The sequence below is a fragment of the Chrysemys picta genome, chromosome 2 (genome assembly GCF_011386835.1).
Source record: "Chrysemys picta bellii isolate R12L10 chromosome 2, ASM1138683v2, whole genome shotgun sequence".
Taxonomy (NCBI): domain Eukaryota; kingdom Metazoa; phylum Chordata; order Testudines; family Emydidae; genus Chrysemys; species Chrysemys picta.
This window is the reverse complement of record NC_088792.1, coordinates 202,451,378-202,479,067: the sequence shown is the minus strand read 5'-3', so window position 1 is coordinate 202,479,067 and position 27,690 is coordinate 202,451,378. Positions and strand designations below refer to the sequence as shown.

At 40.7% G+C, this 27,690-nt stretch overlaps 1 protein-coding gene across 7 annotated transcripts in view; it reads right to left on the bottom strand.

Moving 5' to 3' along the window:
- Positions 1–27,690, bottom strand: part of PIEZO2 (piezo type mechanosensitive ion channel component 2) — a 425,559-nt gene that overhangs the window by 280,702 nt on the left and 117,167 nt on the right. The gene's annotated exons all lie outside the window — the stretch shown is intronic.

Here is a 27,690-nt window from a genome sequence, read left to right as displayed (position 1 = left end):
ATTATAACAAATGTTCAAATATGGCACTTCAGTTATAAGAACCCTCGATTATAACTCATACAATATTTTCCTCAAATTATCTAGAATCTCCAGATATCAGTCTTAACTCAATGAAGAAAATTTTCAATATTTCTATCACCTAATCATCTGACATAGACACTGATAATTGGGGGATTACTGAATAAATTAATTATGCCAATGAGCAAATGATAGATTTGAATAAGGGATGAATTTCACTTTCTAGGTGGGTTGGATAAACCAGGTTTACTGTATTTAAAATATATTTTTTTCTTTCTAATGCAAAACTTAGAACTAAAAAAGATGACAAAAGTTAATTGCATATGTGTAGAACTGAACTGCTCTGAAAGGAGACAGATGGAGTTAAAATTCTGAGGTAATACAGAGCAGTTTTAAATAAGATAGGGAACATTTTTCTTGTCCTCAAATATGCTTTACTTATCCATAATTAACCACTTTTACAATGACAATCCCTAAATTAAACTGCAGTTTAACTGTTTTAATTAATCCACAGTTCTTCTGTGTAAAAGCTCAATTGACTTTAATGGAAGTTGTATGCTCCATAAAAAGGGGTATAAATGCTGTAGAAAGCCACAATGATAGTTTATATAGAGTCCATGAGTCCAGAGTCCATGTTGAGAATGAAATAGAATACTGTTTACTAGATTTGTTAGTGACCTGCACTACACTAGTTTATAGAGGAAGTAGCATAAAAACACAGCCAACAGTGGACTGAAATAAGAATCCACTAAGTACCATAAATTAAACAAAATATAAGACAAACCTGGAATATTTCCACAAGTGAAATCGAACAAAATATAGAGATTTCTAGCTTTAGAGTTAGATTTTTATCTCATTTATATCAGTGTAATTTCTTAGGTTTCAGCAGAGGTACATCTATAAAAGTTAGGGCAGAATTTGAAGCTTCTTAAACATTGTAAAAACCTATTTACTTTACATACAACAATAGTTTAGTTATATATTTTAGACTTATAGAAAGAGACCTTCTAAAAACGTTCAAATGTATTACTGGCACGTGAAACCTTAAATTAGAGTGAATAAATGAAGATTCGGCACACCATTGCTGAAAGGTTGCCGATCCCTGATTTAGAGGGTAATCAGCATTGTACCACGTGTTCTCTTCTGATGGCCCTCCTTTGAGACAGCACTGCCATACTGGGGTCACAGTCACTATTAAATACAATCACAACTTTTAGCATTTGTATGACCCAGCAAGGGCTTTTTCCTAAGAAACTGCAAAGGAAACAGAGGATAAGATGACCAATAGTCAGTAATAGCTGTTTCAAGAAAGTTCACTTATTGGCCATGCTATTGTATGGGCATGTCTCACAACTCTGTAAACCATAGCCTCTTATGGATGTGCTGAACAATGCAGGCCACTACCTTGGCCTGTTAATATACTAGGAATTTTCCATGCTCCCGCCTTTTCTTTTAACGGCTTAACAGATAGCAAAAGTCAGACTGAACTTTTAATGTTGAAAAGTGCCATATAAAACTGCAAAGAGTTAGTATTCATAGGGTGGCAAAGCAAGCTGACCGGGTCAATAGTGTATCTGTACAGTGAACTGTGATGACACCATGAAGGGGGGGGGGGGGGAGAAAGGGGGAAAAAATCAAAAGGGTTTAAAAAAATCAGTTTCGTCTGGGACCACAAACAGTAGAATTCTTTAATCATAATCATATGGTTATTGCATGGTGTCATTACAGAGAATGAGTTAAGGGTTTTGGGGGCCCTAACTGGAGGAATCCTATACCTTACAATTGGATTTCTTTTAAATTTAACCTTAATTCTGATTTTCCTGAGTTTATACCACTTGGTTTCAGGATAACTACAACATCTCTGTATTGCATTTTACCCTAAATTACTGATTTGCACTTTCAACTTTAGCTCCTTTGTTAACAGTTTTTGTGTGGGAATTATCAGACTTTTATGTTTACAGAAAAGTATTTTACCTGGTTACAGCAGAATTAACAAAAAAATACAAGTCACTATTTATGCAATCTTTGCTAATATGTAGAAGTATATAAAATATGTGGTGTTAATGTTTCATATATAATTATCTCCTGAAATGGTTTCTAATTAATGGCTTTATATGTGTCTTATGAAATATGGGTGGGATTTTCTAAAGTGCTTAGTGTTGGCTCACCACTCCTCCCATAGAAGTCAAAGGGCATTTGGCCATTGACCTCAAATGAGAGCAAAATTAGGCCAAAGATGAATAATTTTGAAAATCCCATACCTAATGCACACACAGAACAGGGGGTGTGGGTGGGGAAGAACCTTTCCAGAAAGCAAAATGTTTTTAGGCTAGCTTCTAAATAGGATTTTTCAGATGTGAGACTGCAGCTGCTAGTGAGACTCACAGTGCCTCTATATCACATTTAACCTTACAATGAAAGCAAAATAAAGAAAAAAAGGGTCTCTCACCACTATGTTTAAAATTGGAGTTTACCTCCTCCCAAAGTTTCAGCAGTGCTAAAAACTGGAAGTTTGGTTCCGGCCAATTGAAAGTATAAAGAAAAAAAATCAGAGGGGTAGCCGTGTTAGTCTGGATCTGTAAAAAGTGACAAAGAGTCCTGTGGCACCTTACAGACTAACAGACGTCTGTTAGTCTATAAGGTGCCACAGGACTCTGTCACTTTTTAAAGAAATTTTTTTTACTGAATTTTGCATGAAAATCTGTCATTTTCATGACAAGTATTAAAATTAGATACATATACATATGTACACAAAAGGTTAAATACAGAATATAAACTTTGACCCACCTACTTTATCCACCTTCTGCTTGACAGGAAAGCCATCTATTTTAGTAGGTATAGTTAATAATACTATTGGCTACAAAGTTCCTGTCAATTCTTTTCTTGAATTCACTAATATGTTCTGCTTTTATGATCCTCTAGTCTATATTCTGATGATCCCGGGAGAAGCAGGAACTAATCAGATATCAGTTCTAAACAAAGACTAAAATAATTTTTTCAAGGTGCTGAACGTTCTAGCCCAATCCAATAAAGCACTTATGCATGTACCTAACTTTAAGTACACAAGTAGTCCCACTGAATGGGACTACAGCCAAGCACATTTAATTTTTTTGCTGTATTGTGCCTGAGTGTACATTGTAGGATCAAGTGCTAACGAGGCTAAGGCACCCAATTAATGCTGAAAGTCAATGGGACTTAGGATCCTAAATCCCTTAGGATCCTTTGAAAACCCTAGCTTTATACATTACAGTCTTCTAAGTTGTTGTGTAATTTTTGCATGTATTAAGAGTTGATGTAATGAGCTGCAGAGTGGAAGCCATTTTCACCGCCCAACAACAAATTTCATTGATCCTACAAAACCTAGTAACTATGTTACATATTCTTGAGTGCCATCTACTTACCTATTAAGTGTTTACATATACACAGATATGGAGCTCTCTTGTAATAATGTTAAACATTAAACATCTCCTGCATTCCACCCCAGAGATAACTCATAAGTAAAGTGACGACTGTATGTACAGGATAGTTTTGAACAGCTCATTGGGAACATTTAGGTACAAAGAGACTCTTGAATTGTTTGATGTGTGTCCCTCTCTGGACATTTCCCTTGCTCTGCAGGATTGTTTAACCAGGTTGTAATTTGCACAGTGTTTGATATGTTTTGAATAAATAGAGATACAAAGATGGTGTTAATAGCACTAATACAGGGTTGGTCATCTCTAGAGTGGTGGATTACAACAAGACAAAGGCTATGAATAAAGAAAAGGGGAACACAACAGTTTGAAAGGATTTTATTTAGAATAAAATTTGATAGTGGCGTACTTTCTATACTGTATATTTATACAATGGCAAACCATTAATCCACAGATTACAATAATTATACATTGGCACAAAACCTGAAAAAAGATTACTTCCATTCAGTGAGCCTTAAATATGCTTCCTAAGTAGGACCCATGCCAATAAAATGCTTAAATCATCCTGTAACTGCCAGTGTTTTCTTTTTTGTTTCTCCCCCTCCCCCTCCCCCTCCCCCCCCCCCCCAAAGAAAAAATTACTTTCTTCCTTTCTGGCAAATAGTATATTTTTTCTGCTACCTTGTAAGCATTCCATTACACTGCAGCCTGTCTAAATTTAGATAAAGATTAATACTATATATAAAATCTGTTTAATACATTTTAAGAATTCTTTGCACTTCGACACTATCTTCTACCCAAGGAATTTGCTTGTAGTACAGCCAAGGTAGATGACAGCGCTAAGCATCACAAAAAACACTATCTCCCCTTGTAAGTATCCTCACACTTCTTATCAAACTGTCTGTACTGGGCTATCTTGATTATCACTTCAAAAGGTTTTTTTTTTCTCTCTTACTTAATTGGCCTCTCAGAGTTGGTAAGACAACTCCCACCTGTTTATGCTCTCTGTATGTGTGTATATATATCTCCTCAATATTTATTCCACTCTGTATGCATCCGAAGAAGTGGGCTGTAGTCCACGAAAGCTTATGCTCTAATAAATTTGTTAGTCTCTAAGGTGCCACAAGTACTCCTGGCTAACTTGCTGGAAGTCTCAGCAAGAGGCAAGAAATGAATGAGAATTAATGAACGCCACTGTCTATGGCATACTTGCATGGGACCAAGCCCCACAAAATTTACATCTACATCCAATAGCTTCAGAGTTCAAGGTTGTATCTTAGAGAGAGGGATCCAAGGTGTGAAGGTCAAATCTACATCCTAACTTCCCCAATACTACAAGAATTTTCAGATCCAGTGCTTCCACTCCAAATGTCCCCCAAGTTTGAGGGATTTTGATCTGATTTTTAGGTTCATTTCTATCTCTAGTGTGAGTTAAGCGTCCCAATCAAGAACTCTGATTATTACTGTGCCCTAGTATAAAAGAAAAATGTTAACAGAAGGAATGTTAAAACAATGTATAAATCCCATTTTGATCAAATTTTAAGCAAAATATTACATTATAATAAAATGCTGTTTATCCTTTCTTAACATCACAAAAAAATACAAGAATTTGCAATAGCTTATATGTCATTAAAAACATGTTTATCAACACATTTTTAACTTTACCTTTTGTAAACAAATTCACTATTGTTTATTTCTATTGTGACAGACCCAGACCAGTGGGGTACAGGAGAGCAAATATACTGGTCACTGGATGAGTAGTTTTCTGTTCCCTGAGTGACCAGAGCAGGGGCTGCACTAGAGTAATCAGGAACCTGCAAGAACCAGTTAAGATAGGCAGGATAATTAGGACACCTGGAGCCAATTAAGAAGAAACTGCTTGAATCAATTAAGGCAGGCTAATCAGGGCACCTGGGGTTTAAAAAGGAGCTCACTTCAGTTTGTGGTGTGAGTGTGAGGAGCTGGGAGCAAGAGGCGCAAGGAGCTGAGAGTGAGAGGGTGTGTTGCTGGAGGACTGAGGAGCGCAGGTGTTATCAGACACCAGGAGGAAGGTCCTGTGGTGACATTAAGGGTACGTCTTCACTTACCGGAGGGTCCGGCGGCAGGCAATCGATGTTCTGGGATCGATCCCGGAAGTGCTTGCCGTTGACGCCGGTACTCCAGCTCGGCGAGAGGAGTATGCGGCATCGACGGGGGAGCCTCCCTGCCGCGTCTGGACCTGCGGTAAGTTCGGACTAAGGTACTTCGAATTTGCGTACCTTAGTCCGAAGTGGGGGGTTAGTGGGGACCAGGCCTAAGAAAGGTGTTTGGAAGAGGCTGTGGGGAAGTAGCCCAGGGAGTTGTAGCTGTCATGCAGCTGTTACAGGAGGCACTATAGACAGCTGCAGTCCACAGGGCCCTGGGCTGGAACCTGGAGTAGAGGGCAGGCCCGGGCTCCCCCCAAACCTCCCAATTGACCTGGACTGTGGGTTCTTCCAGAAGGGCAGGTCTCTGGGCTGTTCCCCAACCCAGATGGTGAATCTCTGAGGCAAGAAAATCCGCCAATAAGCGCAGGACCCACCAAAATAGAGGAGGAACTTTGTCACACTATGTAAAACACAGATGCTTATCTGCCTGTATTTCTTTTCTCTCTCTCATTCAAATGTTAACAGGTATGTATGATTACGTTTACAGGACTGTAAAATGGACTTGGGTAAACCTGACAGTCAAAAGAGTTGTGTAATTTAAAGTAACCTGATTTAGAAATGAAAACAGAAAAAGACCTACCTAGAAAAATAAATGCCTACTTACTCTAGCTTCTTGCAAGACTTCCTGTTTTTTCTAGAAGTTTTCGTGCCCAGAATACTATTAGAACTGAGCTGCATCCTCTGCATCAATAGACAATGCCATCCTTCAAGCCAGTTATAATCTTTGACTAGCAAGTTTACAGAGGCAAGTTACCCATTTTGTTAACAAAATATTTTGCCAGACAAGCCTTAGAACTTAACCACTCATTATTTTTCCAGAGGATCGTTGAAGACTTTTGTAGTATTAAACAGCTACTTCATTTTTACAGTGAAGATTTACCAAGCCAAATACAGGAAATAAAAACTATTTTATACACTAGAATATACAAATATTGTCTAATTTTATGCCAAGATATTTAGTTATATAAGAGTTTGAATTTTCTGGTGTACAGACCCTAGATGAAATGCGTATAGTGACTGTGGTTCTTCAAGTTGTGTTGTCAACATATATTCCACTGATGTTTACATGAACCCTGTGCACTCCAGTTCAGTCTATTTTGTCCAACAGTGTTCACTGAGAGCTGGGACTGCACTTTGAGCATCCTTATACCTCCAAAGGGCATAAAGGGCAGGGTGACTCCAACCGCTCCTCACTCCCTTTGCCAATTTAGAATGCAGGTATTCTAGAACTCCACAGTAGCATGGAAGGACAGGTAGCATATATGGACAACCTTTCAAAGAACCACTGTCACTGTACGGTAGATGACAGTTTCTTTTTCTAGGAGTGCTTGCCCATATATATTCAACTGATGAGGGTTCACAAATAATGAAAAAAATTCTATAGAGGTGGGAGCTTGTAAATAAAACCTGTTTCGTTTACCCTATCCTGGATAGATCTCCATTCCTGTGACCACTATAAATGAAGACAATGCACAGTGACCTACTCCCGAGGGAATTCTGCACCAAAAATTTAAAAATTCTGCACACAATATTTTAAAATTCTGCAAGTTTTATTTGTCAATAAATAAAGGCAGAGGTTCCAGCAGGGCAGTGGGGAGCACAGGCCACTGGCTGCACAAAGGTGGGAGATCACCCTGCAGCCCCCCAACTCTGGGACACAGACTCAGTGGTGAGGTTGCAGCCGACCCAGACACAGCACAAGGCCTGGGCCTGCCCCAGAAACACCTGGGGTCCTGCCTCTCTGCTAGGGTGACCAGATGTCACGATTTTATAGAGACAGTCCCGATATTCGGGGCTTTTTCTTATATAGGCCCCTATTACCCCCCACACTCTGTCCCTATTTTTCATACTTACTATCTGGGCACCCTACTCTCTGCGCCAGGCGCACCTGGTGTGGAGCAGGCAGGCTCAACCAGGCAAGATCCAAGTGTGAAGGGGTCAGTGTGGGGGGGATCCAGGTGAGAGGGTTCTGTGTGGGACAATCTGGGTGCAGGCAGCTCAGTGGGGGGGGATCTAGGTATGTGGGGATCTGGATGCAGAGACGCTCGTTGGGGAGTGTTCCAGGTGCAGCGGCAATGGGACTCTGCAGGGGCTTCCAGGTGAAGGTGGTTGGGGCTCAACGGAGGGGAGTGGGTGCTGGGGGAGTGGGGCTTGGTGGGGTGGGGATCTGGATGCAGCTTGTTGGGGGTCAGTGGCGTAGGGGTCTGGATGTGGGGGCTCAGGGTGGTGCAGGGGGGTGGGGCTTTGAGTGCAGGGAGCTCAGTGGGAGGTGGTCTGGGTGCAGGAGTGTGGGTCCAGAGGCAGAGGGTCTGGGTACAGCGGGCTCCAGATGCCAGGGTTGAGATTCAGTGGGGTGAGGTTCGGGTATGGAGATTAGGGGATTCTGGGCATATGGGGTGAAGCTTGGTGGGGGGTCTGGGTATGGGAGGTCCAGATACATAGGGGTTGGGCAGACGTGGGAGCAGCTCCCCATACAGTGACTCCTCCCCCAGCAGCTGAGGAGCAATGGGGGCAAAAAGGAGGGGAGGATACTGAGCTTCCTGCAGCTGGGGGAGGTTTCTGTGGGTGGCTCTGACACAGCCCCAGCCACTCCTTGCAGGGGAAGAGGAAGTCCTGTCCTCTCCTGCCTCCAGCGCAGGCGGGACTAGCAGCTGATCCCGACTCAAGGTGGGAGAAAACGAAAGAAAATCAGGGACCTACTGAAGCAATTGATGAGTGGAAACTTACAACTGATAATAAAAGAATGTGATTTCACAGATGGGGATGACAGGTGGAAGGATACAAACTCAAAAGAAATACAAGAAAAATTACGAACAAAGGACAGTTTAACATTAGGAAAAATACCATTAAAATAGCCAAAAGGACGAGAGACATGCAAAGAGCAAATGAAAGTACTCACTAGCACCACTCACAATGTGTAAGTGATAAAACAGGGAGGTGCAACCAGCAATCAGACATCCACACATATTGAGCGTGGACCATTGGGTCCCGGGTGCAACAGCAGAGCACCAGCCTCATGCAGCATTAGAAGAGAAGCATGTGGCAAAGGCACCGACACAAGTTTGCAACAGATGTGGACTGCATCATTCAAAGCAAGAGGAAAGGTTAACACTAGGGAAGATATGCATGAAGTGCCACAAAGCAAACCATTTTTCACAAACATGTCACAAAGGCAAACAGAAAAGTGCAAGTCCTACAGTGTATGCAATTTGAGAACATCTCCAAGGACAAGAGTTTCACAAGGACACAGTGTTATCTTTGGCTACTGTACAGAATAAGAGAGCTCTCCTGTTGATATAATAAAACCAAGCAGCAGTAGTTATGTCAGTAGGAGAAGCTGTCCCACCAACCGAGCTGTGCACACTACCACTTATGTGCTTTTTCACACCTCTGAGCAAGATACATTTTGCCGACATAAGCGGTAGTGTAGATGTGGCCTAAGATATATTGATCACTGGTGATTTCTTCAGCAGACAATTTTTAAGCTATCAGCCAGGACATACTGTAGCCGTGGTAGCTTGTGAAGTACCATCTCTTGTGACTGATACACCAGTTTCATTAACGCACAACTTTCTGACAAAGAGGGGTGAATCTCACGCCTCCCGTCCGTTTATATAAAACCTTGCTGTGGCATTGTTGTCAATATCTAGACTATAGATAGAAGTGGAAGGAGTGCTGCACAAGTGTGACAACTTGCTCTCAACTCCAGAATGTTTATGTGCAATCAGGCCTCTTGAGGAGTCCAGAGACCTTGAATCTTAGTGGTTCCGATGAACCCCTCATCCCATGCTGGAGGCATCACTGCCAGAGAGTCTTGCATAGTAAGGGCAGAGAAAGACATGCCTCTGAAAACTCCCTCAGGATCCTTCCACCAATTTAAAGGTGATTGAGAGACTTGCACTTTGTCTAGGTGATAACTGATTGGCTAATATATCGATTTTAAATCACCCTGGCATGCAATGAAGGTGCAGTGTGGCATGCAGAGTTACATAAGTGCAGGAAACCATGTGTCCTAGAAGTCTGAAGCAAGTTCTCACTGACACTTGAGGATATGCCTCCAGTCAGGAGCGGTGCCAGGGTTTTTGCCGCCCTAGGCAGCAGCGCTCCTCCTCAGAGCATTCGGCAGCGGGGGTCCTTCCACTCCGTGTCTTCGGGGCGCTTCGGCGGCAGGTCCCGGAGCGAGTGAAGGACCCTCACCGAAGCACCCCGAAGATGTGGAGCGGAAGGACTCCCGCCGCCGAGGATGGCAAAATGCCGCCCCCCAAATCCTGCCTCCCTAGGCGACCACCTAGGGTCGCCTAGTGGAAGCGCCAGCCCTGCCTGCAGTTAATTGATTTAGATCAACTATGTTGTTGAAGCTCTCCTTGTTACATCCAATCTTGATGTTACATCCAATACTGCTTCTATTAAGTGTATTTTTGTTTTGAGTAGGGACTAGAATCAATTTCTTATCATTGACCCTGAGTCCTAGAGAGGCAAAAACAGGGAGAGTCTGTTGCATTGAATGGACCACTCACTGATGAGATTTCCCTCGGATGAGCCAATCATCAAAGTACAGATAAACTATAACTTATCACTTTCACAGGTTGGCTTCTACTACAGGTAGGCATTTGTTGAACTTCCTTGGCGCTTTTGACTGTCCAAAAAGCAATACGCCCTTCACTGGTAATAGGTATTGTCAACTTGAAATGTAAGATATTTTCTGTGGGCAGGATGGATGGCTATATGAAAATATGCATCTTGAAGGCTGAGATCTGCATTCCACTCTTGTGGAGCCAGAGAGGAAATTATTGAGGCCAGTGTTACCATCCTGAGCTTTAGTCTGCAAATACAGGTGATTGGCTATCTAAACTCCAGAACTGGGTGCCAGACCCCCTTTTTCTTTGGTATCAGATAATAATGGGAGCAAAATGCCTTCCCTTTGAATTCTGTTGGAACTTACTCTACTGCACCATGAGCTGGAAGCAATTCTACTTTCTGATGAAGCACACTCTCGTGCAGGGACTTTCTGATGCAGCACACTCTCACACTCTCAGGTTTGGTTTTATATATTTGTTTTAAAGTTTCTGATAAAATGGTTCAGCCATTTCTAAGAATGAGATGAGCGAAACATTTTGCCCATGTTAAAAGAATTCTTACAACAATTTCACCAAGAAACTCTAGTACCGCCCTGTTTTGGAGCAAGGGCTTGAGATTTGGCAGGGATGAGGTCTTAGTGTGAGGGATGTGCCTTTTCCCGTGAAAACACCCCAAAATTTGGCCAAGTTATAAGCCTTTGAAAAATCTCAGTTTGCACTCTCTGATTAGATGTTTGTTAGAGATTGCAAAAGAGGTGGCTGAATTAGAGTTGCACAGGTAACATTAATTTTGGCATTTGCTAACTTTTCAATGCTTGGCTTTGCAACCAATGACCTATGCAACCTATGGCCAGACTACATCTCCCCTGATGCGCCAGCAATCATGTGACTCTAATGATGCTCCCCTTGTCTTGGAAAGGGGGAGTCCGCTGTGCATTATAAGCAATTAAATTACTGTGAGGTGGTAAACAAACAGTTATAGTGACATGGGTTTGGGATGGCTGTATTACTTACAAGTGGCAAAGCCATGAAGGGGTTCTGCAAGGCATCCCAAGTGATCACATGTGAATACGCTTCTGCGTAAGCACTTCATTATAAAATGATTAGGGACTGCTAATATGAAATTATTGAGGACATACCATAAAACTATGATTCCCCACATTTAAATTGTTATAGTGAAGGTTGGCATGGATCAAAGTACATTAATTATAATAATTACAGTACAGTCAAGCTTTTATGTATGACTGATTAATATCTGGCATAGATTTAGACTTTGTCTTGTACCTGAAGGACCCTCTCTCTGAATTTAATTTACATCTTCTTTTGCAACCCTCAAGATTACATTGATTATCTAGTGAATTTTGAAGAGGGTACTGGCAATTTGTTATATGTTCTAAATGAAGCAGTAATCCCCTTTAAAATATGCAATCTTGACTTTATCTGTAATGAGAGCAGGATAAAGACTGTAAAAAACATTTGAGACTATTTGCCCAGATAAATGTTATTAATTATTATTTGTATTACCAGAGCATCTAGCAGCCCAAGTCATGGACCAAGCCCCCATGAATTCAGTTCAGCCATGTTCACACTTCTTGTATTGACCTTTTGTGACTATTCAAGTGAGCAAGTTTACTTGTGAAAAAGCTCTTAGGCACAAGTGTTATTGGAGAGTAAGATTTTAACTCACATGAATGAGTATTTGCAGCAGTGGTATATTTTGGAAATTATTTGACAGCAAACGTATTAGGTTTCTTAAGCCCTCAGAAGAGCTCTGATGGAGGCAATTAACCAGACCACATCTTTTGTAACTAGATCTATCTACATACGTAACTGCCTTGTGTGCACCTGGGAAAATATATATTATATATATATATATATATACACACACACACACTCTTTTCCAAGCTAATAAGTCTTACAGTAGCTTAATTCTTCTACAAAGGATGTCTGAGGAAAGACCTGCAAGGCCAAGAAAGGAAAATATTTAGTATTTTCTAAAATTCTCTACTCATGTTTACCCATTACCTTTCCCTAATCTGCAATGTGTCCCTTAGAGATTCAGAGCCTCTTCAAGTTTTGTTCCTGTTTATGAGAGTTACACCGGTCCAGTTAGGAATTACCTGTTTAGCTATCAGGAGGCTCCACTAAATCTGTCTTCAGCTGGATACATTTTAACCTTCATGATGGTGACAAGCTGTTAGCTGATTAGTAGAGAGGGCCATGGGTGGCCCTGGTAAGTCAGACACAGAGAAAGGGAAAGCAACAGATGTTTTAGACCTTCTAAGGAATTTAAACATGTGTTGTAGCATCCATGTGGGTCATTTGTGCAACTCATCCACGTAAGCTTTGTGGATTCCTGGAGTTTCATGAACATTTCTGTTGGGTGCATGGGAGATGTTATGGATGAATCCTGCTAAACAGACGTTATGGTATAAATCCTGACCTTGGAGGGGTGTGTACCTAGCTCATGTTGGTGTCTCTGGGAATTCACAAACTTCAAAGAGCAGAAGGCAGTTTAAGATTGGTAATTCAAGTCTGACCTGTGTTACAATTGGTCATAGGTCACATAGTATCATTTCTGTTCACAACCAGTGGACAAAGCAGGAAATATTTTATTGAGATCTGTATGCTTGGTAATAATGGTGGACCTGTTTGCTTAAGCACAGATCTGATTACTACTCTTGATGGAGCATTTGGCTATTAAACTGAGGGATAATTTTTTAATCATCCTGGTATCTTAAAGAACACACTAATTGCTCAGCAAAAAAGAGGGATTGGGAAGTTACTTCCAAGTGCCTCTGTACCTCTTGAGTGAATGTCTGTAGACATTTGCTCAGCGAAGTACAACTGCTGCTATTATTGCTGGTCAATTTCCATATAGGACTATGGGGATTTGATGGATTTAAAAAGGATTCCAACTCTATAGCCCATGAAGGCATAAGAGAGCAGACTCTATCTAGCTCAGCCTGCAGCAATGATGCAAACAGACCACCAGATATATGAGGAGAGCATACAAAGTCTAAGTGGGAGTACGTGACACTGTTACAGATTTTACGATGTTTACTGTTTGAACTGTCAGCAGTAGAACCAGGAACTGAAAAGGTCAAAGGAAGACAGCCTGTCCACCGCAGAATTACATTTCAGGCTCAGGAGCATAAGACTGAAAGAAAGGTGAATGTGCACGCGCATATACGCACCCTCGCGAACACACACACACACACATACTCCTAAGCACAGAACAAAGAAACTAGAAAAGGCAAGCAAGCAAAACCACCTGAGAACTCTGAACTACATTATAGCAGGTGAATTAAGCAATGGGAACAAAAAAAAAAAACCTGGTAGATCTGAAATTTTATCAAAAATATAGAGGGGAAAAAAGTAAAAATACATGTCTGGACTAAACAATAGAAATGAAAGGAAATATTAAAGGAATCATTTTTATTCCTGGAAATTACAGGCTAACAAATGAAGGAGGAGAGGAACATTCTGGAATTTGAAATATTCTTAAAAGACATAAAACCCAGATCAGGATATTGCCTAATATCCAAAATTACTTGGATAGATGACTGACAACTCTCACTAATGTAGGGGAGGTTATGACTCATACAACTAACTGTCACTTCCTTGATCATGAGAAGTGAATGAAGCATAATATCAGCCAGTTTTCTACCTCATATAAACACTTACTGATAATATACATTGTACTCAAATTTTTCAACAGAAAACTTCCCATCCATTCACAGTCTGTAAATATGAATGTTGTAAATGGAAAATAAAAGGCAATAGTTAGGAAATCAGAAACTCTGCAGTGAAACACCAGGAATTATTAATCTAAGCTTTAATAGATAAAAAAATTTTAAAGCGTCTCAGATGGTGTAAATCAGCATAGCATCGCTGAAAAAAATGGAACTATGCCAATTTACAGCAGCTGAAGATTTGAACTTCTCGCTTCAATTTAACAACATAAACAAGGATTAGGCAAATATTTCCCAAATTTATTGCTGAACTTCTTACATGGAGGTCAGACTGCATTTCTCACTTCTTAGTCACTGATCTAAATAAAGTGACTGCTTAGCACATTCTGGTGATAACATGAAGGCCATTTTTTGCAGAAGGATGTCTTATGTAAACATCCAAGGTGCCTGTTAACTGGCATTGAAGCTTCACACGATGGGCCATGGGGATTTAGCTTCTGCCATGTTGCAAGCATCCCTGTATGGCTGGGGTGGGGGTCCTGGCCTCAAACCAAAATGTAACTAAGAAAGTCATCTATATATTTACTTTATTTATAGCCAATAGGCAATAACTATCTACCTAACTATATGACTGCTAACTAACAATAGCGCAGTGTACTGAGAGAAGGCAACGGATACCACATGGACTCTGTCTCATTCCTATGGGCAGTAGAAAGGAATCAAGGCACTCACTCCATCCTTTATGCCCTCGGGTGGGGAGGCATGGCCCCAATTGATACTGCTTGCCAAAAGAATCCAGCCTTGTGGCCCATGTGGTGTATGTGCACCAAGAGTGGAATCCCTGCGGGCAATCACTTAAAGAAGAACCTCCTTTCCCCAAGAAATAGGAAATGCCACACTGCACTACACCAGTGATCCATCTACTTTAGTACTGTGTTTTCGACAGCTGCATAATCAATCAGAGGAAGATGCAAAGTTTCCTGTAATGGACAATTACCACCTATATGGGGAGATCTTAGCCCTGTGCAGTTAAGAACAGATTTTGAAATTAGCTCAGCTCCCATTTAGATATCAAAGTAAGCGGAGCTGCTGGGTACTGAACACTTGAAAATCTGGTCACTAGAGGTTGTCTTATGACCTAGGGGCATGAGAAGAAAAATGATGTGGGTAATACAGTTTCACACTGGTCTTTTCATTATCCACATAATCATGTGGCAGTGGGTTCCACAGAGTAATTACGCATTGTGTAAAAAAGTGGTTCCTTTCATCAGTTTTAAATTTAGCACTTGTTCCGTTGGATGTCCATTGTTTTTCTATTGGTTTTTTTTAAAATGGTTATTAGGAGTATCCCATTTACCTCTTCAATATCATTCATTATATTATATTATAAACCAACTATCATGTCCCCTCTGATAGATTTCCTCTCTGAACCACACAGTTTTAGTATTTTCTCTGGTAGAGGGCAGAATTTAGTCTTCAAGCTCCTGAATTTAGCTCAGGTAGTGAATGCACAAAGTGGGCCTCAATGTTAGTTGGGGCTTTTGGATGTTAGAGTAATTCAACATATTATTAATAAAGCATTGCATTGTAATATCATGACACCATGGGTTGCTTAGTCCTATAGGCAAAAACCCCTACAGTGAAAACCAATTTAATGATACGCAAGTGTGCTGTAGCTTTAAGATTCTATTCTAGTGTCAAGGTTACTGGACAATGAGGCTTCAAAACTAGTAGTTTTACGAATGGTCTTATGATAGATGTACATTGAGCTGTCTAATAAAGATAGCCAGCTTGAACATATGCAGTTCTATTTTTAACATGTAACAGAAATTTTAAAAATATGGAGTCTATGTGTTTGGAAAGAAACCTTCAAAAATATTCAGCAAAATTCCACTAATGACCACCTCTTGCAATGGAATCAATAGGGATGTTGTCTGACTAAGGACTATAGTAATTACCCCAAGTAGCAGAGATACTTTAATGTCTAAAAAATCAAAACCCAACCAAAACCGGATGCCCTTTTACAAAGCTCAAACCAAAGTTGACTTTAATGAGTGATAGGCACCTAACCTGCTTAGGTGCTTTTGGAAATCCCTCTAGACAGCCACCTGCATCTTTAGGCATAGACATACCTTTATAAATCTGGACCACAGGAATTTAATGTTAATTCCTCTGCTATAAAATTTACTACAGACACCACAGAAATGCAAATAAGTATTTTAAAGCACTTACACCTATATTAATGAGTAAACCTGGTTTATTTATTCGTAATAATCTTGGGGTTTCTCTCTGGAATACAGATTTATATTCTTATCAGTTGTTATAATCATTACAAACAAATGATGTATAAGTAGTAGAAAATGACTCATGTATCCAGAAAGGAAGAGTGTCACTACAAATAGGCATCCTCATTCCTTCTCCCACCCCAGCAGAGTACTTTTTAAAATACTATGTTTCTTGCTGCCTTATTTTGCAAATTTGCTAAGGTATTATTTAGTTACTGTTTTAGTTTTTATTTATATTTTGATAGCATCTAGAGGTTGCCAATTAAGATCAGGCATTATTGTGTAAGGCACTTTACATTTCCATAGTAAGTAGGCCCCTGCCCCATAGAGATTGAAATCTACAAAACAGATGAAGGAAGGATCATCATCCCTAGAGATGGGGAACTGAGGCACAAAGAGCTTATCAGACTTGTTCCCGGTCACACTGGGAGTTTGGAGCAGGGTTAGGAACTGAACACTTATCTCCCAAGTTCCGACCCAATGCCTTGACCACAAGACCAACCTTCTTCATGTCCCAATTTTTGTTTTGAGCCTAGGTACTGCTTCCATGCACATATAAAATGTAATAAAGAATTCTTGGATTATATGCTAAAAACATTTTAAAAGTTATTCTCCTGATTTTGTTCAAGTTAGAGAAGTTTGTGTTTTTGTTTGAGATTCTTACTATTCCCCTGAAGAAATAGATGGAAGATGGATAAAGAAGAGGCAGTAAAGGATCTTCACCATCTTCTTTGACCAAAGAAACTGCTATGTGAGACACTGTAGGCAACAGAGCCAGAGATTGCCATAGAAATAACTGATGACCACCATCACCATCTATCCACATGTACCCTCACTGGAGTAAGGCCTTATGTAGAAATAGCATCAATGGCCAGGTCCCCCATAACCAGTTGCTATACTGCTGTAAGTCTTCTGCTTGGCTTTTGCCTTGTACAACACACGGGTCCACAGACCCAAAACTATTTGATTATTGAAGTCATATGGGGAAAGGACGAGACTGTTAAACTAAAAACCAAGCACCAGATAAAACAACCACTGTATACCTCTTCTTCAAAGCAAAAAGATAAAATGAAAGCTTGGAAACTGACATGCAGCATGATTAGTACTCTCATTGCTTGGCTCAATACAGACCAAAAATTGCACTGGCATGAAGACCTTCACAACTAGAAATTATTCCTCCATCCAGTGTTGAACACATTGGCAAAGTGGTATGAAGAAGCTTGCATTGCCACTCCTCTATCTACTCTAAATACAGGACTTCAAATTTGAGAGCTAAAAATCTGGCATTTTTCCTAAGTAGTAAATCCATGGCAAACAGCAACTCAAAACCAACAAAAGAATGATTGAGGAATAAGGTGAAAGCTGAGAAAGAAGAACTAATTGTGACTGTTCTATTATAGACTAGTAAAGAACAGATTTCAGATGCTGTGTAGCTTGAATATGTGATACCAAACATAACTGGAACTACAATGTCTATCTTTAAAGTACCCTTACATTTTTTGATATCAAACAAAAGATAAAATGTTAACTTTCAGAAGATTGTACACCACAAAAATTAGTTTTTAAAACAATGTGAACATTTAAAAAGTATGGAAATGAAAAGTTTAGGAAAGGGCAAATAAATATTCAAACACACTCGTGGTTCATACTGTCTCTTATAAATATAAAGCTGTAAAATAGAGTAAATATGGCAATTTTCAGGCTAGAGCAAGTTGGCTAGCCAAAGTTCTATTTGGCTACAAGTAGGACTTACAATGGATCCTGGCTGCAACCTTAACTATAGAGAGAGTATTATCTCCCCTGAATAACAAATGTTGTTTTAAATCTGAGTCTTTTGAAAACCAGTCTTCTTTGTAATTGTTTGGAATTTCAACACAAACCTAATGACATTCTAAGGCACAAGATTTGCAAATGATATAAATTCATCTTAAAAATTGAAGTAGTACAGAAATAATATTTACCGGAGATCTGCTAGTATTGAATTTAAATAGTACAATGGTTTTGTATCTAAAATACTGTCCTCAAAATCACTTTTTGCCTGACTCAAAGTGTGTTGTGTTAGTAATTTGTTCCTGCAATCCAGACAAGTGAGGGGTTGCATCAACACCTGCCTTGCAACCTGGGGTGCCTCACAATGTTCTGTTGCTGCAGCTCCCAACCTGCACACCACCCTCACAAACAGCTAAACAACACAAAGTCTCACCCTGAGTGTCCGCGAATAACTGCAGCCTGCAGCAACACTCCAGTCAACACTTTGGCTTCCACCACCTTGGTTACTACTTGCAAGGTGACCCCATCACACTCCCAGTCCAGGATTTTCCCCAAAAACATGTGTTTTGTACTGCCCAGCCCTCTCTTGGTCAGTTCAGATATCAGAGGTCCATTGCCCCTGCACGGGGTCAATATACAACAGTTTACTACCCTAATTGGAGTTACCAAATGATTCAGTTTAAAACACAAATACTGGATTAGATTAGATAAATAAATGTGTTTAATTTTTTGTAACTACAAAAAGGTTTTAAGTGAATACAAGTATAAGGCACTAAAGTCAGAAATGGTTACAAGAGAAATAATGATCAAACGTTTCTAGTAACTAAAACTTAACAAGCTAGACTTGGTTCAAGGTAAAATCCTGACCACAGGTTCCCAGCAACATTGCTGACCAAATTCTCAAGTCAGAATCTGCCCACAAAGTCCAAAGGTCTGGTTCCTTTGTCATCTTAGGTGAGAGAGAAAGAGAGTGTGCAAATGCACGTGCAGGCGAGGCTGGGGTGTTTTGCCCCTTCACTTTTATAGTCCAATCCCTCTTTTATAGTCCAGTACCCCTCAAAGCAAAGTTATTCCAACAGTAAAGAAGGCGACATGGAGTCTGGGAGTGATAGTGTCACTATGCTTTTTCTCTCCCCCCGCCTCTGTGCACGCTGAAATGCAGATTTGCCTTGCACACAGATTATTACAGTATGGTGTGAATACAGGGGTGCATTCGGTCAGAGGCTCTCATTCTCTTTCCCCCTCCCTCCAGGATGTAATGGATGTGGTATGGTTAGGCCACAACTTTATTCACTTAAAATAGATGGAAGTACCCAGCCAAAAATTCTACAGTGCAGGTCATCGTCCTTTCCTTGATCATTTCCACATAATCCCAGACCTCATTCAAGCCATCCCATTGCTGAGACGCTGCAGCCCTCCCCTTGTGTGAGAGTTAAGGAGGCTAGATGTCCTCAACCCCACCCTTCTTCAGCTCCCTTAAAGAATGCTTTCTTTCAAATTCTTTTCCAATCCAATTTATCAGATAAATGTATCCCTTCCATAACAAATAGCTGCCAGTCTGATCTGGGTGAAAGAGGGCTTCTCCAGGCTGCATAGGGGTATAAACACCTCTCATGTTCCCCACACACACACTCTTCTGGTCAGCAGGAAAGACAATGCCCCTTGCTTTCCACCCCATCTTGCTTAGGTGCTTCCTACTCCTGCACACTGTCCTGTAAACATTACCCCTCTGCTCAGGTTACAGAGCAAGCCCTCAAGGAACAACTGCACAGAGCTGAGGTGAGCACCTAGTGTGTAGCCAGAAGATAAGAGCATACAATGCTAAAGTCATGAATCCTCAAATTGGCGGGGGGAGGAGGGGTTATTATTAATTATTATTATTACTGCCACCACCAGGCAATTGGGCAATTTTTCCAACAGTGTTTCATTTGATTTTATACAACCAGCAATAAATTCAGCTGCTCCAATGTACTGTCAATCTTTAACACCTAAATAAAAACAAAATTGTTTGTCTTCAAAGACTCTTCTTCAGTTCATAAGGCAAACAAAAATACTTTATTACTACATCTTTCAGAGTTAAAAGGTCTCCTTCCTGTCACTGAATTTATATGGATCATATTCTAGACAGATATCAAATGTTGATGAAAATATCTTCAGTTTTACAACATCCTAATGTTACCATAATTTGTTTTCTGTTCACAATCACTGGAATAGTTGTAAAGCAGCTTAAATACTATCTTTTAGCGGATAAGGGCAAAAATTGCTGTCTGCAAGATACAGCTTGATTTTGATATTCTCATCCTACATGTGCAGAACTCCCATTTTTATCAGTGGTCAGACCAAGCCTAAACTGAACAGAATACTGGAGCTGCAGACTGATCCGAGAGACCATTTTTTCCTTAACATGGTCCCTTCTTTCAGATTATATCTGTAATTCACTTTCTTCAGTTTGACAAACACAAAGCAGCCTTCTCAGAAGTAATATTCTCACAAGACAGCGTCATTCAAATCAAGATTCTCTACTGCTGGTATTATAATTTTCACATTCAGTGCAATAATCTTTTCATTGTGCTCCAGTAGAAACACAGAATTTTCCCTATATCCAAGAGCCAAATTCTGAATTCCTTACTCAGGCAAATCTCCCATTGGGCCAAATCATGAGAGGTGCTGAGAAAATTTGCCATCAGCTCACTGTCTTTGGTTTCATCACCTCCAGGAATAAGGCATGGGAAGCTAATAAAAGGAAACAAGATGTAGATATATACAAGAACTACCAACAGAACCACATTAGTATGTTTCAAAGTTACTATACAGACATTAAGTGCCTTGTCTATTATAAACAGGATAATGCGATGTGGTGTGTTATGTGAAAGTACCATAATTTAGTTTGGAGAAGCTTGCCAGACAGAAAATTCATTTATAATATTAATAATTTATGAGCCAGGAGAATGCTTTTCATGGGGAAGAGAGGAGGCAAGTCTACCATAGCACGAGGAGACATTAAAGGTAGGCGCATCTCCATATTAAATGTGGGATGAATCCTGGCCTTTTCCTTCCTCCCTCTCTCTGTCTCTCTCTCTCTCTCTCTCACACACACACACACACACACACACACACACGATTCTTGGACTACTGGATGGAGGAGGGGAAAGCAGTGTGTGTGATATATCTTGATTTTAGCCAGGCTTTTGATACAGTCCCATGTGACACTTTCATAAGAAAACTAGGGAAATGTGGTCTAGATTAAATTTCTGTAAAGTGACAGCATAACTGGTTAAAAGACCATACTCCAAGAGTAGTTATCAAGGTTTTCTCTCAAACCAAGATGATATAGCTAGTGGGGGATACGTCCTTAGTCCAATACTTTTTAACATTTTCATTAATGACTTGGATAATGCAGTGAAGAGTATGCTGATAAAATTTGCAGATGACACCAAGCTGGGAGGAGTTGCAAGCACTTTGGAGGACAGGATTAGAATTCAAAATGACCTTGATAAATTGGAGTATGTGTCTGAAATCAACAAGATGAAATTCAATAAAGATAAGTGCAAAGTACTTCACTTAGGAAGGAAAAAATGAAATGCACTTCTACAGAATGGGGATTAACTGGCCAGACAGTAGAACTGCTGAAAAGGAACTGGGGCTTATAGTGAATCACACATTTAATATGAGCCAACAATGTGATGCAGTAGCAAAAAAGGTTCACATCATTCAGGGGTATACTAACCGAGTGTCGTTTGTAAGACATGGGAGATAATTGTCCCGCTCTACTCAGCACAGGTGAGGCCTCATCTGTGTCCAATTCTAGGCACCATACTTGAAGAAAGATGTGGACGAACTGGAGAAAGTCCAGAGGAGAGCAACAAAAATGATAAAACGTTTAGAAAACCTGACCTATGAGTAAAGATTTAAAAAAAAAAAGGGGTTGTTTAGTCTTCAGAAAAGATGACTGAGGCAGGGACCTGATAATCTTCAAATATGTTAATGGTTGTTATAAAGAGGATAGTGATCAATTGTTCTCCATATCCCCTGAAAGTAAGACAAGAAATAATAGGCTTAATCAACATCACAGAAAATTCAGATTAGTTCTTAGGAAAATGTGTCCATCTCTAAGGATAGTTAAGCACTGGAATATGCTTCCAAGAGAAGTTGTGGAATCCCCACCATTGGAGGTTTTTTCCAACAGGTTAGACAAACATGTGTCAAGCATGGTCTAAATATACTTAGTTCTGTCTGAACACAGGGGGCTGGATGAAATGACCTCTCGAGATCCCTTCTGACCCTAGATAGGGTTGCCAACTTTCTTATTGCACAAAACCGAACACCCTTGCCCCTACCTTCCCGCTCACTCCATCCTCCTGCCCTCTGTCGCTCGCTTTCCCCCACCCTCACTCACTTTCACCGGGCTGAGATAGGGGGTGGAGGTGCAGGAGAGAGTGAGGGCTCCGGCTGGGGATGCGGGCTCCGGGGTGGGGACAGAAACGAGATGTTCACGGTGCAGGAGGGAGTGAGGGCTGCTACTGGGGGTGCAGGCTCTGGGGTGGAGCCGGGGCTGAGGGGCTTGGGGTGTAGGAGGGGGCTTGGGTCTGGGGCACGGGGTTGGAGTGCAGGAGGGGGTGTGGGCTCTGGGGTGGGGCCAGGGATGAGGGGTTTGGGGTGCAGGAGGAGAGTCAGAGCTGGGGCGTGGGTTGAGATGCAGGACAGGGTATGGGGTGAGGGCTCCAGGAGGGAAGGGGCTCTGGACTGGGACAGGTGGTTGGGGTGCAGGTTCTGGGAGGGAATTAGGGTGCGAGAGGGGTTGGGCTCCGGCCAGGTGGCACTTGCATCAGGCATGTCCAGCTCCTAGGCAGAGGGGCCAGGGAGCTCTATGCGCTGCCCGCACCCACAGGCGCTGCTCCCACAGCTCCCATTGGCTGTGGTTCCAGCCCTCTGGGTGGGGGCAATACAGAGAGCCCCCGGGACTGCACCTGTGCCTAGAAACTGAACATGTCGCCACTTCCAGGAGCTGCGCGGAGCCAGGGCAGATAGGAAGCCTGCCTTAGCCCCACTGCGCCGCTGACTGGGCTTTTAGCAGCCTGGTCAGCAGTGCTGACCAGAGCCGCCAGAGTCCCTTTTCGACTGGGCGAATTCAACTACATAGGAGAGGTGGAGAATCTGAACAGGAGCTCTATGCTCTATTTGGGGCGTGGACCAGGAACCACAGTTGTGGAAGAGCCAAGAAAGTGGCAGGGTCATTAGAAACTTAGGGGGAAAAGACTTTGTAGCATCCCTGTAAGTCAAAATCTGTTTTTATAATATGTAAACTAGGTTTCAGAGTTGAGTCTTTCCAAATTTCTCTCAATAAACAGGTATAAAGCTAAACTTGTAATTTCTATTGACCTAAATGAGTCGTTCATACAGCTACTATAGTATTTCCCAGAGACACTCGTGACCAACTAGGCAGATTCCAAACCCCTCACTCCCATAAAATAGTACCTTACTCCAGCAGTTCTCAAGAGGGAGGTCCAAGGTCTCCTGGGGGGGCGAGGGAGCACAAGCAGGTTTCAGGGGGTCTGCCAAGCAGAGTCAGATTTAGACTTACTGGGGTCCAGGGCAGAAAGCCAAAGCCCTGCCCCAAAGCCTGAGCAACTGGTGTGGGGCTGTGGGCACCTTAAAATAGAGGGCTGCAAGTGCACTGGAAACTTTCCAGAAGGCTGAGGGACACATCTAATCTTCACATAGGTTTACATAAATTTCTTATTAGAAATGAATGCACCTTATCATAATATTCATACATTTTTCTCCCATGATAGCAGAACAACTGTTTGTTGCCTGAATTTTCCAGCCATTAAAAGCTTATGCAATTACAGGGAGGGGGTAGATGAAAGCTTCATTTGGCATCTGACACTCTGGACGTAGATAACATTTAAAATATAAAATATATTATAAATTATTATATAATATATACACACACAAAATATATTCTCATAGTTTGCATAGGATCTTCCATCAGAAAAATCTCAAAACAATTTATAAACATGAATGAATTATGCCTGGTTGATATTAATATGCCAGGTTTTGCTGTGTTCAAAACTGATGTACCAGTTTCTCCAATACTATCACTTGCCGTCTTTTATTATACGGTCATTACAACAAGAGAAGTTTCCTTTTCTGATAAGTGGAAATTAAGCATCCATCTGCCACGAGGAATAGATTTGAAGTTCTCTCGCAAGACTAGATGCCTATGCTTTAGTCAAATACAAGTTATTGGGATCCATACTGGGATAACTGGATGAAGTTTAATAGCCAGTGACATAAACAGGACATCATTCCAGATGATCTAATGGTCACTTCAGGCCTTAAACTCTATAGATTTAGTATTTTCATTTACACTAAGGCCCCCTTACGCAATTCTGGCAACGTAAAGCAGTCTTACAGTGGGTTATTGTTATACATACGTTATCGTTATACTTTACTTTTATGTTGCCAGAATGAAATAAAGGGGCCTTAGTGTGAATGAGACTCAGGCCCATTACATTTTATATGAACACTTTTCTATTGGTAATTCCAGAACCAGACCTATCTATAGATTTCAGTGTGTCTATCATAATGGAATCTAATTTCCCAAATCATTACATGTATTCACTGTATTTATTTTATAATAGCCCCAACAAGTACCCAGCTGGTAATCTGAATTCTTTTATGAAATAGAAAACTCAATAATAATACGTACAGCTATCCATCCCACTCTAAAAAATTTCTTGCCACACTGTATTAAATGTCTCCTCAGATTATATCCCAAACTCTACAACAGGGATTGGCAACCTTTGGCACGCAGCTCGCCGGGGTAAGCACCCTGGCGGGCCAGGCCGGTTTACCTGCCACGTCCGCAGGTTTGGCCAATCGGAGCTCCCACTAGCCGCGGTTCACCGCTCCAGGCCAATGTGGGCTGCGGGAAGTGTCGGCCAGCTCATCCTTCGGCCCGCACCGCTTCCCGCCGCCCCCATTGCCCTGGAGCGACGAACCGCGGCCAGTCAGAGCCAGGATCAGCCGTACCTGTGGACGCGGCAGGTAAACAATCCGGCCCGGCCCGCCAGGTTGCCGATCCCTGCTCTACAGGTTGCTTCTTCCTCAAATGCCCAAGAAAATCCCCCCAAAGGTCACTAAATAGAGCACCTCCTGTGACTAGGCTACTTCATTACCTAACCACACCCAATTACTCTTTTCATAATCAATACATTTTCTCCAGCATAGCTAGGCCATTTGTGTTTTGCAGATTCAGAAAAGATTAAAAAACTACCATATAAAAGAACAGAGGTTAAAAGTGGATTTTGCTAAACTAATTTTTTTTCTGCTGGAATGAAACTAGTGGCTTGCACCAGAGAATCAAGTATTTGGGGCAAATTAGATTCTCTTTATGGGCTCTAATGCATATTTGCACTGTGCTCATTGCTTGTCTTTCATATATCAACTGCTTAATTTGATGGGAGAAGCAAGCTTGGGTGTAAAACTTTGATCCAGATTTTGTAAATATAAGCAGAATTTTGTACTCTTGAAGATTTAAGTACCATATACCACCTTCAAAATGTATTCAAAGTTCCCACTGATGCAGATGAGAGTTCAACCAATGGAGGGGAGAAAGAAACTGAATTCCTTTTTACTACATTAACTATTGCTCCTAGTAATTATTTTGATCAAAAATAAGGGTAAGAAGTTACTTCCCGAAAGTTATTTCCTATTGATGTATTCACTCCCAGTTTATACTGATCATTGGGACATTCAGTTATAAGGATGAGATCACACATTTCTGATATTTCCAATGAAAGAATTTCACACCTTTCTGAGCACCAGTTGGCTGAAGGTATAGAATGTTACAGCTTGTTACAGAATGTCAGTTGAAGCCAATTATAATTCATCTGACCTGCCTCAGCAAAATAGCTAGCTAAACTTGCTCTGTCCTTACAAGAGGGAGGTTTTGCTTCTAGGCACATGTCATTTTCTAAATTATGTGTTTTATAGATTGGGATATCGTGATAATTTGGCAAGAATCGACAAACCAATGAGTTTACAGAAAGATCAATGTAACTAGACCTTACTGCAGATGTCTTTAGCCAGTGCGTGATTTTTCTCAAGTTCGAAACACCCTAAATAAAGGGAAATGGCACAAGGTGGACCTTAGCTGCAACTTTATGCAAGGACAGATTAGCGTCAAGCTCCCTCACCACCTGCCTATTCCCCCTACCGGTCAGGTGGTATGAAGTTGCAGCGGCCCTGTATGTGCAGAGCCGTAGGAGATGCCATAGATAACACAGGTCTCAGGAACATGATGAAAATCTTCACATTTCACTCCAGTACTGAGCTACTAGCAGAGAAATCAAGCACCATCTCTACTTCATTTAAGAGTGAGTGAAAATTCAATCGCTACAGCTGCAAAAGAAAAAAAACTGATACTGTAAGAATTTCTAGTCCCTCAGTACTATGCTGAGCACCATGACCACTTAGAACTTCATGCAGTAGGTACACAATGAAGTAGAACCCAATTTTAATAATCTCATTTTTTTCCTGCTGTTGACTACCTGGCTTATTTTATTCATGTGAGATTTCCACTTAAATTACTTCTGTTCAGAAGATTATTAATGCATTAACATAGGATGTTCCTACAAGTGAGAAAATACAGTTTCTAAATACAGTAATAAATCAGTCGATCTTTGATCTGTCCTCTATCCCAGACTGTTTTTTTAAATAACATTTAATACATTTTAAACCTGTATCTAAATCTTTTGCTCTAACCTTCTAACCATTCTACAGTTAATGTTTTAGTACATGTACTGCTGTTATCGAGGTTATAATTCTTTTGCTGATATAACAGTCTTCACAAAAATGATTTCCAGTAAAAACATTTCTACTTGGCTTAACCTGAGCTGGCACTTTTGGCATAATTATTTCCTACCACAAATTCAACCTGAGACTCAAAATTTATCTTCAAAATGTGCAGCTAAGTTGCTACTCAGGTATATCTCATTCTTTCTTGTGGACAAGTAAAATCTCACTGCTCTGCAGAGACAAGTGAGATTCTAGACCAGGGGTCAGCAACCTTTCAGAAGTGGTGTGCCAGACTTCATTTATTCACTTTAATTTAAGGTTGTGTGTGCCAGTAACACATTTTAACATTTTAGAAGGTCTCTTTCTGTAAGTCTATAAATATATATCTAAACTATTGTTGTATGTAAAGTAAATAGGTTTTTAAAATGTTTAAGAAGCTTCATTTAAAATTAAATTAAAATGCCAGGACCCGGGCAGTGTGAGTGCCACTGAAAATCAGCTCATGTGCTGCCTTTGGCACACGTGCCATAGGTTCCTACTCCTGTTCTAGACAATGAATATATGCAAGCTGCACAACAATTTTAAATTACTAAAATTGCACATTATAATTGTAGCTTGCTGATCTCTAATCACAGATTAAAAATGAACTCTTCTTTTGTCATATTAACCAATTCCTAGATATATTTTCATTGCTTCTAAATTTTGGCCTTTACACAGCAAGAGAACATTGTCCACTCTGAAAACGTTACCTACACAATAAGGTAAAGGATTCATTTTCTTAATTAGTAATGATAAGCAAAGGGGGCCAGGTTCACAACCAGAGTCTTCTCTACATGACAAAATTTTAGCACTTGAACATAAATCAGTTTTAAATTGAATTAGTTGCACGAGTGCAAACCTTTGTTTGGACACTTATTTTCGTTAAAGAATGGCTGATTGCAGTT